Raw genomic sequence first — 12,995 nt, 5'->3', positions numbered from 1 at the left:
CAGTCGTTCACTGCTGGCAGTAGGGTGGTGAGAATTTTAACAATTTTAAGAATTTTTGAGTAGGCACATTCTAATGGTTTAAGTTCATCATACAAATTCTTAGGCTTTTCATTCTTAGTTAGAGAGTGACTCTTTGCTACAGAAATTTGGGCATTTAGAAGGATTTCATCTGTGTACATCCTTGTAAAACTCTACTATGGTAGACAGTTTCTTATCATTTAAAAAGTCGTTAGAATCACAGTCAAGTGCATTCATCGTTGCTATCAGTGGCATATTATGAGTGGATCTATTTTCCATCTCAGAGATAAATCTATCTAATATGTCAAAATAGATCCATTTGAACAATAGCCCCGGAGCAAGACTTGTATTGTCCTCACTCATTCCTACAGTTGAATCAGTTAAAAAGTATTTTAACTTGGATGAGATCTTTTGGATCCTCTTGGGTCTGCCTACTTGACTGGAGTCTTTCAAGTTTGTATTAATCTCAGATGCAGCAGAAAAAATCTTAGCCTTGTCAAAGATATCAGAGAAACCTTCATCTGTTCTCAAGACCTGTAGTTCTTTAATAGTTGACTGTATGAGAGAGCAATCTTCAGATAGAAATAATTCCTTTGCTTGTAGCTGGTCTGACAAGCTGTTGGTAACTTTCAAGACTTGTTCTGCAACATGAAGATTTACTACAAACTTGAAAGACAGCAACTGTTTGTAGAGTCCACTTGCTTCAGCTGCAGCTTCTGAATCAGAGCTCTCTTCAACTTTGTGAAGCACTGCTAACAAACTTCCATAACGAAGCTTAACCTTTGCAACTGACCGATAATAGTAAGACCATCTTGTTATAGCAGGTCTATTTCTAATGTCAAAACTTGCAAGTCTTCTGCTTTCTGTGCCTCTATGAAAAGTTGGTACCTTGTATTACTGTTAGTTATGAATGTGTACAGTGTGTTAATAACTGAAAAGAATGAAGACAGACCACTGATATTCTTTACACAGTCACCCAGTACTAAATTAAGCCTGTGGGCATGGCAATGTATGTACACTGTTTGGGGAATTTTATCTCGTAGTCGTGCCTGAACGCCACTAAAGCATCCACTCATGACACTTGCCCCATCATAGCACTGTGCCACACAGTTTGTCCAAATTAAACCAGATTGTTCTATCTCTTTATATATATAATCAGCTAAACTGGTTGCATCAACCTTTTCCATGTGATATGTACCAATGACTCGTTCCTTCACAACTCCTTCACTAAAGGACCTAACAAGAATACCCAACTGTTCTTTTTTTGACAAGTCTTTTGTCTCATCTACCATAACAGAAAAAAATTGAGCTGATTGTGTTTCCGTGCATATTGTGTGTTTGATATGAGTTCCAATAACTGATATTAAGTCATTCTGATACTGAGGACTAGTGTAATGGCCATATCGTCTATCTAACTTTTTCTTTAGAGAAGGATTAGATTCTGCAATGAGCTCCAGTTTCTATAAAACTTCCTGAATTTAATGCATTATCACCCTCCTTATGACCACGAAAAGACAATCGTTGCCTTCCCAGTAAAGCAGCAACTTTCAAAAGAAGTTTTACATGTTCCCTGTTTTCCTCAGTCTCCTGTTGCCTGACAAAAGATAAAGATGATGCTACAGATTGGGTGGAACCTGACTGAATACCGTTGAAATTAGACCAAACTACCATACAGTTAATTTGTCTCTCGCTAGCCTGGTGTTGTTTAAGCAGAGTGCTAATATCTTTCCATTTCTTTGATCCAATAAATGGTCTCCTACCTAGTAAAAATTTCCAGCCCTGCAAGGAAAGCAGTAACAAGCATCTTGCACAACTGAGTACTCTAAACCAAGGAAAATTATCTAAATAGATACTTCAAAATTTTCGGTTGTTTGGATTACTCGGGTAGTTTGGCATCTTTGGTTGACTGGGTTGATCATATGGGAAAGCAGATATATCAGTAACTAGATTAATCTGTGTGTGTGATCCTTTCTGTTTTTCAGTTGGCACGACAGTATGATGAAATACAACCTCTGGTTTATCAACAAGAATATTATATGAATCCTGAACAAGGGCTGAAGTAGTGGCTTTATCTGAATCCTGAACAGGGGCTGGAGTAGTGGCTTATCTGAATCATGAACAGGGGCTGGAGTAGTGGCTTTATCTGAATCCTGAACAGGGGCTGAAGTAGTGGCTTCATCTGAATCCTGAACAGGGGCTGAAGTAGTGGCTTCATCTGAATCCTGAACAGGGGCTGAAGTAGTGGCTTTATTTGAATCTTGAACAGGGGCTGCAGTAATCACTATATCTGAGTCCTGAACAGGGCTTAAGTAGTGTCAAAGTTCATCTGTACTGTCAGGATGTCAGGACTGTCAGTTGCCTTTAGAGTTGAAGAACTTGAAGAAATTAAACAAGAGGAAAGAAAAATGAGCATATGAAAAATAGTTTTTGGATATGTCATCTAAATGCGTATGTGCATAGAACAGAAGGGCAGGGCTTCATTTGAATAAAAGGGTACTCCTAGGCGTAGTACTTAATTCAAAATAATTATATTAAAAGTAACTGATGGGATACTGCCAAATGCCAATGAACCATAACCGGCCTATAAATTGTCAATTGCTTTTAAAGGATACTTCGGTGTAGTACTAGTAAAGATTAAGATATAACAATTATCATAACTATCATTATGGCTTTATACAGTGACTACTGACTTGTCACGTAGACCGAAGGTGTTCCATCCCCGGAACCATGAAAGGTCACTGCCCATGTTTTGTCTGCATGATGAGTGAACTCTGCCTAGTTTAGCTGACATACCTTTTAATAACATTACACACGACATTCACAAACTAAATTCACTTTGGAAGCTGCTTTTAAATGATGAAAATTATATCATTCACTACAATATTGTCATCCACTGTTGACGAAAACTCTCCAACTTAAAAAACTATTGGTTTGAGCGTGTGTCGGGGTGTTCATGAGTCGTGTGTCAACAAAGTATGGCATTCGGTAGAGATTTAAATTTTCATAACGTGACGTGTGAAAAGTTTTATTCAATTATTATATGAATAATAAAGTATAGAGTAAGCTTGAAAATATTTACCACTATCAATCAAACATTGTCACTGACAGGTCATTAATTCAATTGTGAATGAAGTAATTAGAAGTCTAAGCTGTTAATTAAAGAAAACTGCCTTGTCTTAATATTTTTAACGGGTAACTATTATATGTTGTGCATTTTATTTATATTGTTCCAAACATTAAAAATAATTTAAATTAATCCCTCTCTATACTTCTTTATATTTTTTGACACTTTTTGGGTAAACAGTGATCCTATAACATATATATATATATATATATATATATATATATATATATATATATATATATATATATATATATATATATATATATATATATATATTTATATTATATAATATATATATATATATTTATATTATATAATATATATATTTATATATATATATATATATATATATATATATATATATATATATATATATATATATTATATATATTTTTTCCTATTGCTGATTTGGAGGCCCCTAGAAACCTTGGGGGTGGGACGAGCGCCCCTCACTGCAACCCCAAATGACGTCCCTGGGTATATAATTAGTAAAGCTGCAATAACACTCGCCCGCAACCATATTTGCATCATTCCTAAACGTAACTTGTGCGAACTTAATTTCCGAGGTTTAAATTCTCGATCCACAGCATACGAATCACGATTTTGGGGAAATTTGCACAAATCGTTACAAACGTTGCGTGTCAACGCCTGCATGAAATAAGACACTAAAACCTCTGATCCTTCTGAACACTATCCAGAGTGGGTCCTGGTCGCATCGGCCTTAAGTCATTTAGGCCGTAACATCCAAACTGACAAACGGCCGAAATGGGTGTATATAATATTTCGATCAACGAGGGCCTAGTTCTAAACTTGGCGTCCCAAGGAGTTTCCGCCATGTCTTACGGCTTCAACTTCATATAGCCTAAAGTTGTGATGGCATAACAGGTTCACGGCCGAAAATAATACGGCCTAAACGTCCCGAGCTCTCTAGAATTGGCGCATGATTTTTGAGGGAGTCGCGTGTTTAAAATCTATTCTCATCTAGGGGTCAGACATGTTCAAGTTTCAGTAATTACCATGGTTTGGTTTGATAAGGGCCTCCACAAGTCGGCAAAAGGACCTTGCCCTAATGCGGGTCTAGAAAGAGAAGTTTAGGAAGCTCGACGTGGCCTTATCGATCCTGCCCAACCAACAGACTATAAACTAGGATAGAATAGAAAAGACAATTTATGCCAAAGGCCAAGCGATGGGATCTACGAGCTCATTCAGCTCTGAAAGGAAAATTGGGAGTAAAAGGTTACAAAGGTGTAACAGGAGGATAACCTCTGTTACATTGCGAAGCACTGTTTAGAAGAGGGTGGAAAGTTAAGTTGAAGAAATACACAAAGAGGTACAGAAAAGGGACGAAAGGGGTTGCAGTTAGGGGCTGAAGGGACGTTGCACGAACCTGAAGTAAAAGCCTATAGTGCACCTATGGGGGACTATGAATTAAGTGCCAGTGGCTTCAGAAATCGATCAGTAGGAGGTTGTGATCAACCTCATAGACCATAGGTTTGATTTTGTCCATCATTCAATAACTAAGAAAGTTCCCCTTTCCATGATCCAGTGACTAAGTCAGTTAAGGCTGAGCTATTTAAGAGTGCTCTTGCCTAGTAGCTTTCAGGAACTAAAAACAAACCATTGCCTAGCTGTCATGAGACAGCCTCTCGGCGGGTAGTAAGAGATTATGACAGCACCTGTTCACACCATGGCCTGAGTAACTGATAAATTCAAGACCTGCCAAATAACTTATTTAAGCCCTTATACATACTAAAGTACATATTAAAGTAACTTTTAAGCATCTATATAGACATTTCATAAGTAAACGAAAAACTTAGCAATTTTTGATACTTAGTGCTTGGGAAAGTTTAAGTCTAATCGTTGTAACCATCAAAGATGTTTGGTAATGAGATCCCATTCCTTGAAAAAGGGTTTATGCTCTTGGTCTGTTAAAACCTTTTGGTTAAGAAAATTAATTGCGATAAACTTATTACTTAGTCCTCTGTACATGAACAACTTCGTGCGTTCAGTTACATAAAAGCTCACTTGACCACTTGTTTATATACAGTTTATATATGCGTTCAATTGCACATTTAATATATTTTACCATTTGTTTATATGCACAGGTTTGTGGATGTACAATATACCAGGTTAAGAGGTGAAGCTCGCTAATGTTCATACATTTATTTTTATTAGTGCCCTCACATCACTATAGTTACGCTCTAGATTATTTTAATTTTACAAACTATTATTAGACTACTCATACCGTAGTGAATATCTCATCGTAAACCATTACTAATCTTCAGTGCGGGGTTAAGTGGAGAAGCCAGATTCTACACCATTTCAGTCCAGGACAAACTCACTTCTTGAGTGCTTCCATTGTAGCTTTTGATATTCAGACCAACAAAACCTACGAAAAAAATATCAGAAAAATTCCCTAATATTTAGAAGTTTTTAATAACTAGTCCCTCTTAAATCCTTAACATCTGAAAATTTGCCTAGTCAAAATTATATAAACTGCGAAGACTTTCTAATGTATTTATACGCCAGACTAAGTACTGGAAAAATAACATTTCAAGTTTTAAGAGATTAATTACTATCCTGAAAAAAAATGTCAAATATACGTCACTGACAAGTTACGTTACAAGATAAAAACAAGTGCCTTCAATACACTTAAATTTTCACTAAACCAGAATTTGAGTTAAGAGTTTAGAGATTAAGGATAGCTAAGGATAGCAAGCCCCCTTCGTGACGTACAATAGACCGAAGTCCATTGTACTGTTTTTTTTTGTACACCAACAGGAGATCCTCCCCACATCAGGGGCACCGCCCCTGAAGGGGGAGGACTAAGCTTGCTATGTTAAGTTTGGCTTCGAATACACTAAAAGAAGAATGCTTCTCACCTCTAGATTTTGAGAGCAAAATAGTTACCACTGGAGTCTCAGAGATGTCTGAAATTCATTGAAAGTCCAACTACTGTAGTCCAGGAACCTGAAACACAAAGGAATTATTAGTTTCAAGTGTATAAACTACATAAGCAATCAGTTACGTGCATAATTTAATGTTGTGCATTCACCATATTATGAGTTACTTGTCTCTTGTAATATGCCCTCACCAAATTAGCCATTCGTTGCACGAACAACTTGAAAGTTCCAAGCGATACAGATAGCATTATACACAAAACTAAAACTTGCCTTAATATGAAGACCCAGAGAGCAATTATAAATCATCTATATTGCTCCTAACCGGTTAAAGTAGGCAGAACTTCAATGTTCCCACTTTGCTCGACACACACAAACTAAATCTTCCTTTCCCTGTTATTCCAACGACAGTGTTTTTGTTTTTCCGCCTGAGAGCCAAGGATGACGGTGACTGGAAGCGTTCTTTACTCTCTCACGGACCCTCAACCTGACTTGACAACGAGCGGTCGATACAGAAGGTTTTTGATAGGCATTTTGTTCATCGAAATGATAATAAAAAGGTAGTCAGAGTGACAGTAAGAATAATAACGATTAGGAGCAATTATGGAGTAAAGGATTTCGTTAGGTAAAAATACGCGATATATCTCACCCTGAAGATGATGTTTCATTATGGACCATAGTCTTATGGAACAAGCCCACCACAGGGCCACTGACTTGAAATTCAAGCTTCCAAAGAACGTGATGTTCATTCGAAAAAAGTAACAGAAGGTAAAGGGAAATACAGAAAGAATAGATCAGTTATTAGAATATTCCTTTATAGGAAGTTAACAAAAATGGCATTTAATAGATCTTTATGGTCTTGCAATACAATTCTAACATTGTTCATAAATGTACGGAATGTTGTTCATCTGTTATTATCTTAATCTTCTTTGTACGTTTGTGTTCACTTGATTAATAAATTCCTTTATTTTTTTCATTCATTACTGTTTAAGTTTTGAGAGCTTATAATCTTATTTAACACAATGCCTCTTGTTGCTGCCCATTTCTCCAGTTTGTCTATACGGGCACTTTCTTTTTCTACATTAGAGTCTGTCGCGACTCCAAACAATTGATTAAGTGCTGTTCCTATAAAAGGTAAGAGGGATCGTTTGGATCTTGTATTTAACACACTTCCTATGTCATTATCTAGTTTTTCCAACAATGGTAAAACACTGTTATTTTCACTTTTCCTAATTAATGATTTTAATTCCCTTTGGACATCTTTCAATGTCATTTCATTGATACACTGGATGTAATGCTTAATACTCACTATGCCCAAGTCCTCATTAATTTCACAGATCCCTTTTTCTCTAGTAGTGCACCCTTCCGGATCACCAATTCTCAGATGACACATAAAGCAGTGTTATGATAACCAAGAAGAACCGCATGTTTGTATTCGTAAGAATAAGCCTTATCAGGATATTCTGGTATACATGAGGTGTTTTAATGTCATACATTGTTTATATCTAGTTGTGTTCAATACTTTTACATAAATTTATCCTTTTTCTTTAAATTGTATTTGTTATTTATTGGTTCCTGTTCAACTTCTTTCAATAATTCAACTATTCTCTTATTGGACCAAGAGTCTGTTTTTATTACCTTTACATGATTGGTATGAACAATTCTTTCCTTGAGATCACTCTCACTTATGATCTTTAGCTTATTTAATTCAACACTTAATAATTCTATAAGGACCTTGAACTTTATGATACTTTTACATTAGACCTTCTGGAACATGATTCTGAACATATACCTGAGCACCTACTACAATTTTTGGTTTAGCTGTATTTTTGTCATAGTACTTGCTTGGACACTCTGAGCTTCTCTAAGTTCAGTCCTTCGTCTGTTTGATCGTTTCCATATGTACGTCTAGTTTTCCATGCGCTATAGTCATCGTAGTTATAAGTATGTCGGGGTAGTTGCATCATCTAGTAACGTATTTATAGTTCTCTCGTATCCGTATAACAAGTAGTGTGGTGATTCTCCTACCGTCTCATTTACAGTATTGTTTATAGTAAACTGTACGTCTTCCAAAGCTAAATCCCAGTCTTCTGTATTAGGTTTAACTAGAGTTTTCAGGATATCCTTTATCTTACGATTCGTTCTTTTTCTACTGTCTTATTTGAACTTGGTTTATATGCTGTGATTTGACATTTATTTATCTCATAAAATTCACATAATTTTCCTTAAAAGTTCACTAGTAAATTCTGTTGCGTTATCAGAAAGAAGAACTTGGGGACATGGAATGTCTCGTAATAATTCTAGATTTAAGAGTTTGCTACTGTAATTGCATCTCTCTATTTCTACTGGTAATGACTTCAAGATATCTTGTTAGATAGTCTAAAAGACTAATATTTGTTTATTCCCCTAATAGTTGTTGGAAATGACCTAAAGTCCATAGATACGACCTGAAATGGATTCAGTTAACCTGATGGGTATTTTTCAAGAGGAGCTTTGGATTTACGTTCCTTATGTCGATTACAAACTACACAATTTTGTACAAACTCTTAAGTATCCCTACTACAATAAATAAAAATAGTTTCTGGTTAGGATTCTAGTTGTTCTTTGATTCCTGATCCTGCTAACTTGTATGGAGTGTGTTAGTTCTAAAACTTCTCTGATTAGTGTTTTGGGATGTATAGTCGAGAATAACCATTCTTCCTGTTGGCCCTTATACACAATCCATTGATTAAAACAAAATCAGGGTTTTAAAGATTCATCTGTCATTAGTTGTCCTATTATATGCCTGATTTCTGTATCCATTCCCTTGCTGTATTTTGTAATTTTCAACCTCTAAATCTACCACTTCCTGACAGCTAAAACAAAAAGTATTAGTGGTAATACATTTCTCTGTTTCTTCCTTGGGCTCTGGATAGTGCATGGTTAGTGTATTAAATTTTCTCTGATATATCTGAATTCCTGCAAAATTTAGTACACTCAATGAACCATCTATTGAACTTCATGTTATTTGTCTCTTCTTAAACAAATCACAAAATTTGGTTTGTGATCAGTAAAGTACAATTGGACTTTGCTATGTCCCAAAATTATGTGTCTAAATTTCCTCAGACCCCATAATGCTAAACATTCTCTTCTATTGTGCTATAATTTTCTCTGCAGCATTCAAAACTCTACTGGCATAATATACTGCTCTCATTCTTGTTTCTCTTGTCCTTTGTAATACCACAGCCCCTAGAGAAGTACTTCTGATAAACACAGGCTAAGTAAAAGTCCTTCGAGAAATCTGGGGTAGACTAGTACGGATTCCTGGTCATTTACTTAGTGTTTGGAAAGCTGTCTTCTTGTTCTTTTATTCCATTCATTTGACATCTTTCTTGTTAATTCTGTTAATGATTTGGCTATTGTAAAAGCCTCAATGAAAGGTCTATAGTAGCCTCAATACCATTCCTAGGAATCTTCTCAATGCTTTCAAATTGGTAGAGCTGGATATTCAACTATTGCTTTTATCTTGCCTAAGCTTGCATTCGCAGACCTTTCTCATCTTCACTAATTACATGTCCTAAGTATTCCAAAGATTTCATTAAGAATTGACATTTCCTTAATTTGATTTTTAATCCTGCTCTTCTCTAATCTTCCAAGACTATTTCCTAATGTTGAGGTGACTTCTAAATCTTTGCTAAAATGATAACATCATCTAAGTAAACTGCAACATTTTCTATATCCCCTAATATTTGAAGCATTAATCTAACAACGTTAAAGGAGCCGAAGTGAGTCCAAATGGCATGACTCAAAATTGTGCGTTCTCAGTGTGCTGAAGGCTGTGAATGGTTTCCTGACTTCTTCGTCTAAAGGTACTTGCAGTATCCACTAAGTAACTGAAGATGAAAATATCCTGCACCTCCCCAATTGAGCCAACATATCTTGATTTATTAGAGGAGTTGATCGGGGATGGTATTGGAATTTAACTTTCTATAGTTCATCACAAGCTCCAATTTCCATCTTTCTTTAAACAAGTAGTAAAATGGAGAATTATATGGAGATTTAGAATGAATGATTGTACTTCCCATCTTTCTTCATTTCTTCTTCTATCAAATTATCAACTATGGGTCTTGGTCATTGGGTAATCTGTAATTAGGGAATAAAGCAATGGTTTTGTTCCATCATCTAATACAATTCATGCCTTAGGACATTTGTTCTACCTAATTTATCTCCTTCTATTGCTATTACATCTCTGTATTTTTCTAGTGCTTGAATTAATCTATCTTTGTTTTCTGGAAAATCTGTTTTATTCACTTCTTTGTTTAATTCAGATGTTTGGCCAGTTACAGAGAAAAATGCGTCTTCTTCTAATGTTAGTAATGGATTGTTACTAGGTATTCCTTACAAAAGATAATGCCTGCATAAAAGTGTTAGTTTGTTATCTGAGTAGTTCTGACATAAACTTCACAAGTATCACCCTTCATGTGGACTACAAAGAATTATCCATTCTGACAAATTCTGGTAACTCTTCATTTAGTAAAAGAACATCTTTAACTCTCTATCTCTTTCTTTTCCCCTTAGATGTATTTCTTCTTAAAGCAACACTTTGGATGCAAAATTACCTGTCTGTTTAGTATTAATTGTACTTTTTATTATCATCAGCAGTGCTATGACAACATACTTCCCTCATCTTTGTTTCTTAAAGTAACAATGTTCTGCATCTACTGCTTCTCAGTTACTAATATATCATTTATATCTACTTTATTTATTTTGTTTAACAGTACTCATTTAATAATTTCCCTTCATTATCATAGCTGATTACTACATTGCTATAATGTTCTGTATTTATCTCTGCATAATTATCCTCATAAATGTCTTGTTCCTTGTCATATTCAGGAACACTGGAGATCACCTTATTTTATTTCTTGGGTCACTTCTTTTGTTGGAGGGTATAATTTCTGGATGCACATCTTAACTTAGTTTGTAATTGTGGAAATTCCTCCTTTTCTGTTACCATTCATTTTAATTTGATTGTTCTCTTGATGATAGATTAATTTGTATATCTTGTCGCTTGTTGGAAGTCGTCTCAGACAAATTTCTGATCAGATTTGGGTGAAACTTTTCTTCTTCAAGCGTAAAGCATACGCTCTTTTATCGTTATCTTGTGTAACGTTAATCCTTTCCTTCTGGGTGAAAATTCAGCATAATCATTACTTCTTCATTAATTTATATGAGAACAACACTCGTGTGAAAGAACCTGTTTTCTAGAACTGCAAAACTTCAACAGTTTGCGTAGACGAAAGTGTTCATTTCTAAGTTCACATTGCTTCAAACTTTTTTATCTGTTTACCCGCTACCCTTTTATTATCTTGCTTGACCCTGAATTCTAGCGTTTCCTTTTGACTTCCAAGTAGGAAGCTTGTTAATGTGTGTTTATCAATTATGCTTACAGTACTACCTGAATCCATAAGGATGTACACAATTTATTCTGTATTGGAATTTTAATGATAGGTAAATCCTTTCTGGATTATTTCTTCTTCATCCATGGAAAGTAATACTACTTACCTGGTCATGGATATAGTGCGGATGAACCTTCACTTCTCCTCTATTTGCTAATTCTTCTCTTAATTTATCTTCTGAAGGGACTTTCTTAGGTATTCTGTGTAGGGATAAATTGTCATTGATTTGAAGACTTATTTGATGTTGAGCGGTTACTACTTAATTCAACTATTTCTTTATTTCCTTCTTGTGTTTTAAACCAGCAATTCTTTGTTAAATGTCCTATTTTCTTACAAACCGCGCAGATTCTAGTTTTCTACACTCATTTGTAAATGATTTGTATACCCGCAGTTTTCGCAGGCTGTCTTGGGTCCCGCCCCCGAGCGGAATAGTTCACAATTTGGGTTAGCGTTCGTGTTTCTGAGCTGTGACCATTTCTCCATAAGGTTTGTGGGTCCACTCTGCCAGATTGCTTCTTCCCTTGATCTGGATTCCATTTTCTTTTAGTATTTTGGGCATATTTCCTTGAAGGTATTTGGTCTATTTCCGTTTGTCTGGAATTAATATCATAATTTATTATTCAGTTTAAAATTAGGATTATTATTTTTGACTTCCTTCATTTATGCTTGTTGTTCCTAATGAATTCCTTGGATAGATTTATCTCTTTCCCTCTGATTTCTTCTCTCATTGTCTTCAATACTTGAAGGCTTGTTTTTCTGGGATCAAGTTTCATTCTTTTCTTCTCCAAGAATATTATATATGGTTCCAAATGACACGTAATTTAATACATGCTGTAGCTCAACTACAATTTCGGGCACTAGCCCCAAACTGATCCTTGTCTCCTATAGTAATACCTGTCTTCTCTAAATCTTTCGCTTTTATTTTCTCTATTGCATTCTCCACGCTTGCGTACAATTATAATTGTTTTATATTGTGGGTTATGTTCTGGTTAGGTTATATAAAACCGTCAGTCTGATTTACTGGTTCCTGTGAGTAATAAACAAATTTCTTTAATTCTATATAGTTATTAAGTTTGCTAAAACTTGAATTCAAAGTTTTATGTGCGTCTCCATGTTCTGAGCTGACGAGCACCAAGGTCATTTATCTTATATCATCTGTTATTCCCTGAAATTATACGACTATCTGCATCTGCTAGCCAATGATTTATACAGAATACTTCGAGTCTGCTTTTGTCAGGATTGGAATCAATCCACTCGTCCATTAGAAGCGAGTGGCGTTGTTATGACGGGCCGCCTGGTTCATATTAAAAATTGTAATGTGCGAGTATTATTATATTATTAGTATTGTTACTAGTTATTATTGTTAATAGTATTAGAATGATTAACACTATTTGGTTCTGGTTATTTGTATTGTTATATTTCCGTACTACAGCGGAGTGTGGGAATTTAGTCTTGAAATTGACTTCGTCTAATTGTCGATTTGGTCTTAAATCGTAATGTGAATGTCTAACAGTGTTC

At 35.3% G+C, this 12,995-nt stretch overlaps 1 long non-coding RNA gene across 1 annotated transcript; it reads right to left on the bottom strand.

The window, feature by feature from the left end:
- Positions 1-5,290: 5,290 nt before the first annotated feature.
- Positions 5,291-6,463, bottom strand: LOC136836915 (uncharacterized). Its single transcript, XR_010852499.1, has 3 exons — positions 6,316-6,463; positions 6,025-6,112; positions 5,291-5,531 (listed from the first exon to the last, which is right to left on the bottom strand). It is a non-coding gene; the product is annotated as an uncharacterized lncRNA (long non-coding RNA).
- Positions 6,464-12,995: the final 6,532 nt, after the last annotated feature.

The sequence above is a fragment of the Macrobrachium rosenbergii genome, chromosome 57, assembly GCF_040412425.1.
Source record: "Macrobrachium rosenbergii isolate ZJJX-2024 chromosome 57, ASM4041242v1, whole genome shotgun sequence".
Taxonomy (NCBI): Eukaryota; Metazoa; Arthropoda; class Malacostraca; order Decapoda; family Palaemonidae; genus Macrobrachium; species Macrobrachium rosenbergii.
Note: the sequence above shows the minus strand (reverse complement) of the source record. Positions and strands in the feature narration are given on the sequence as shown.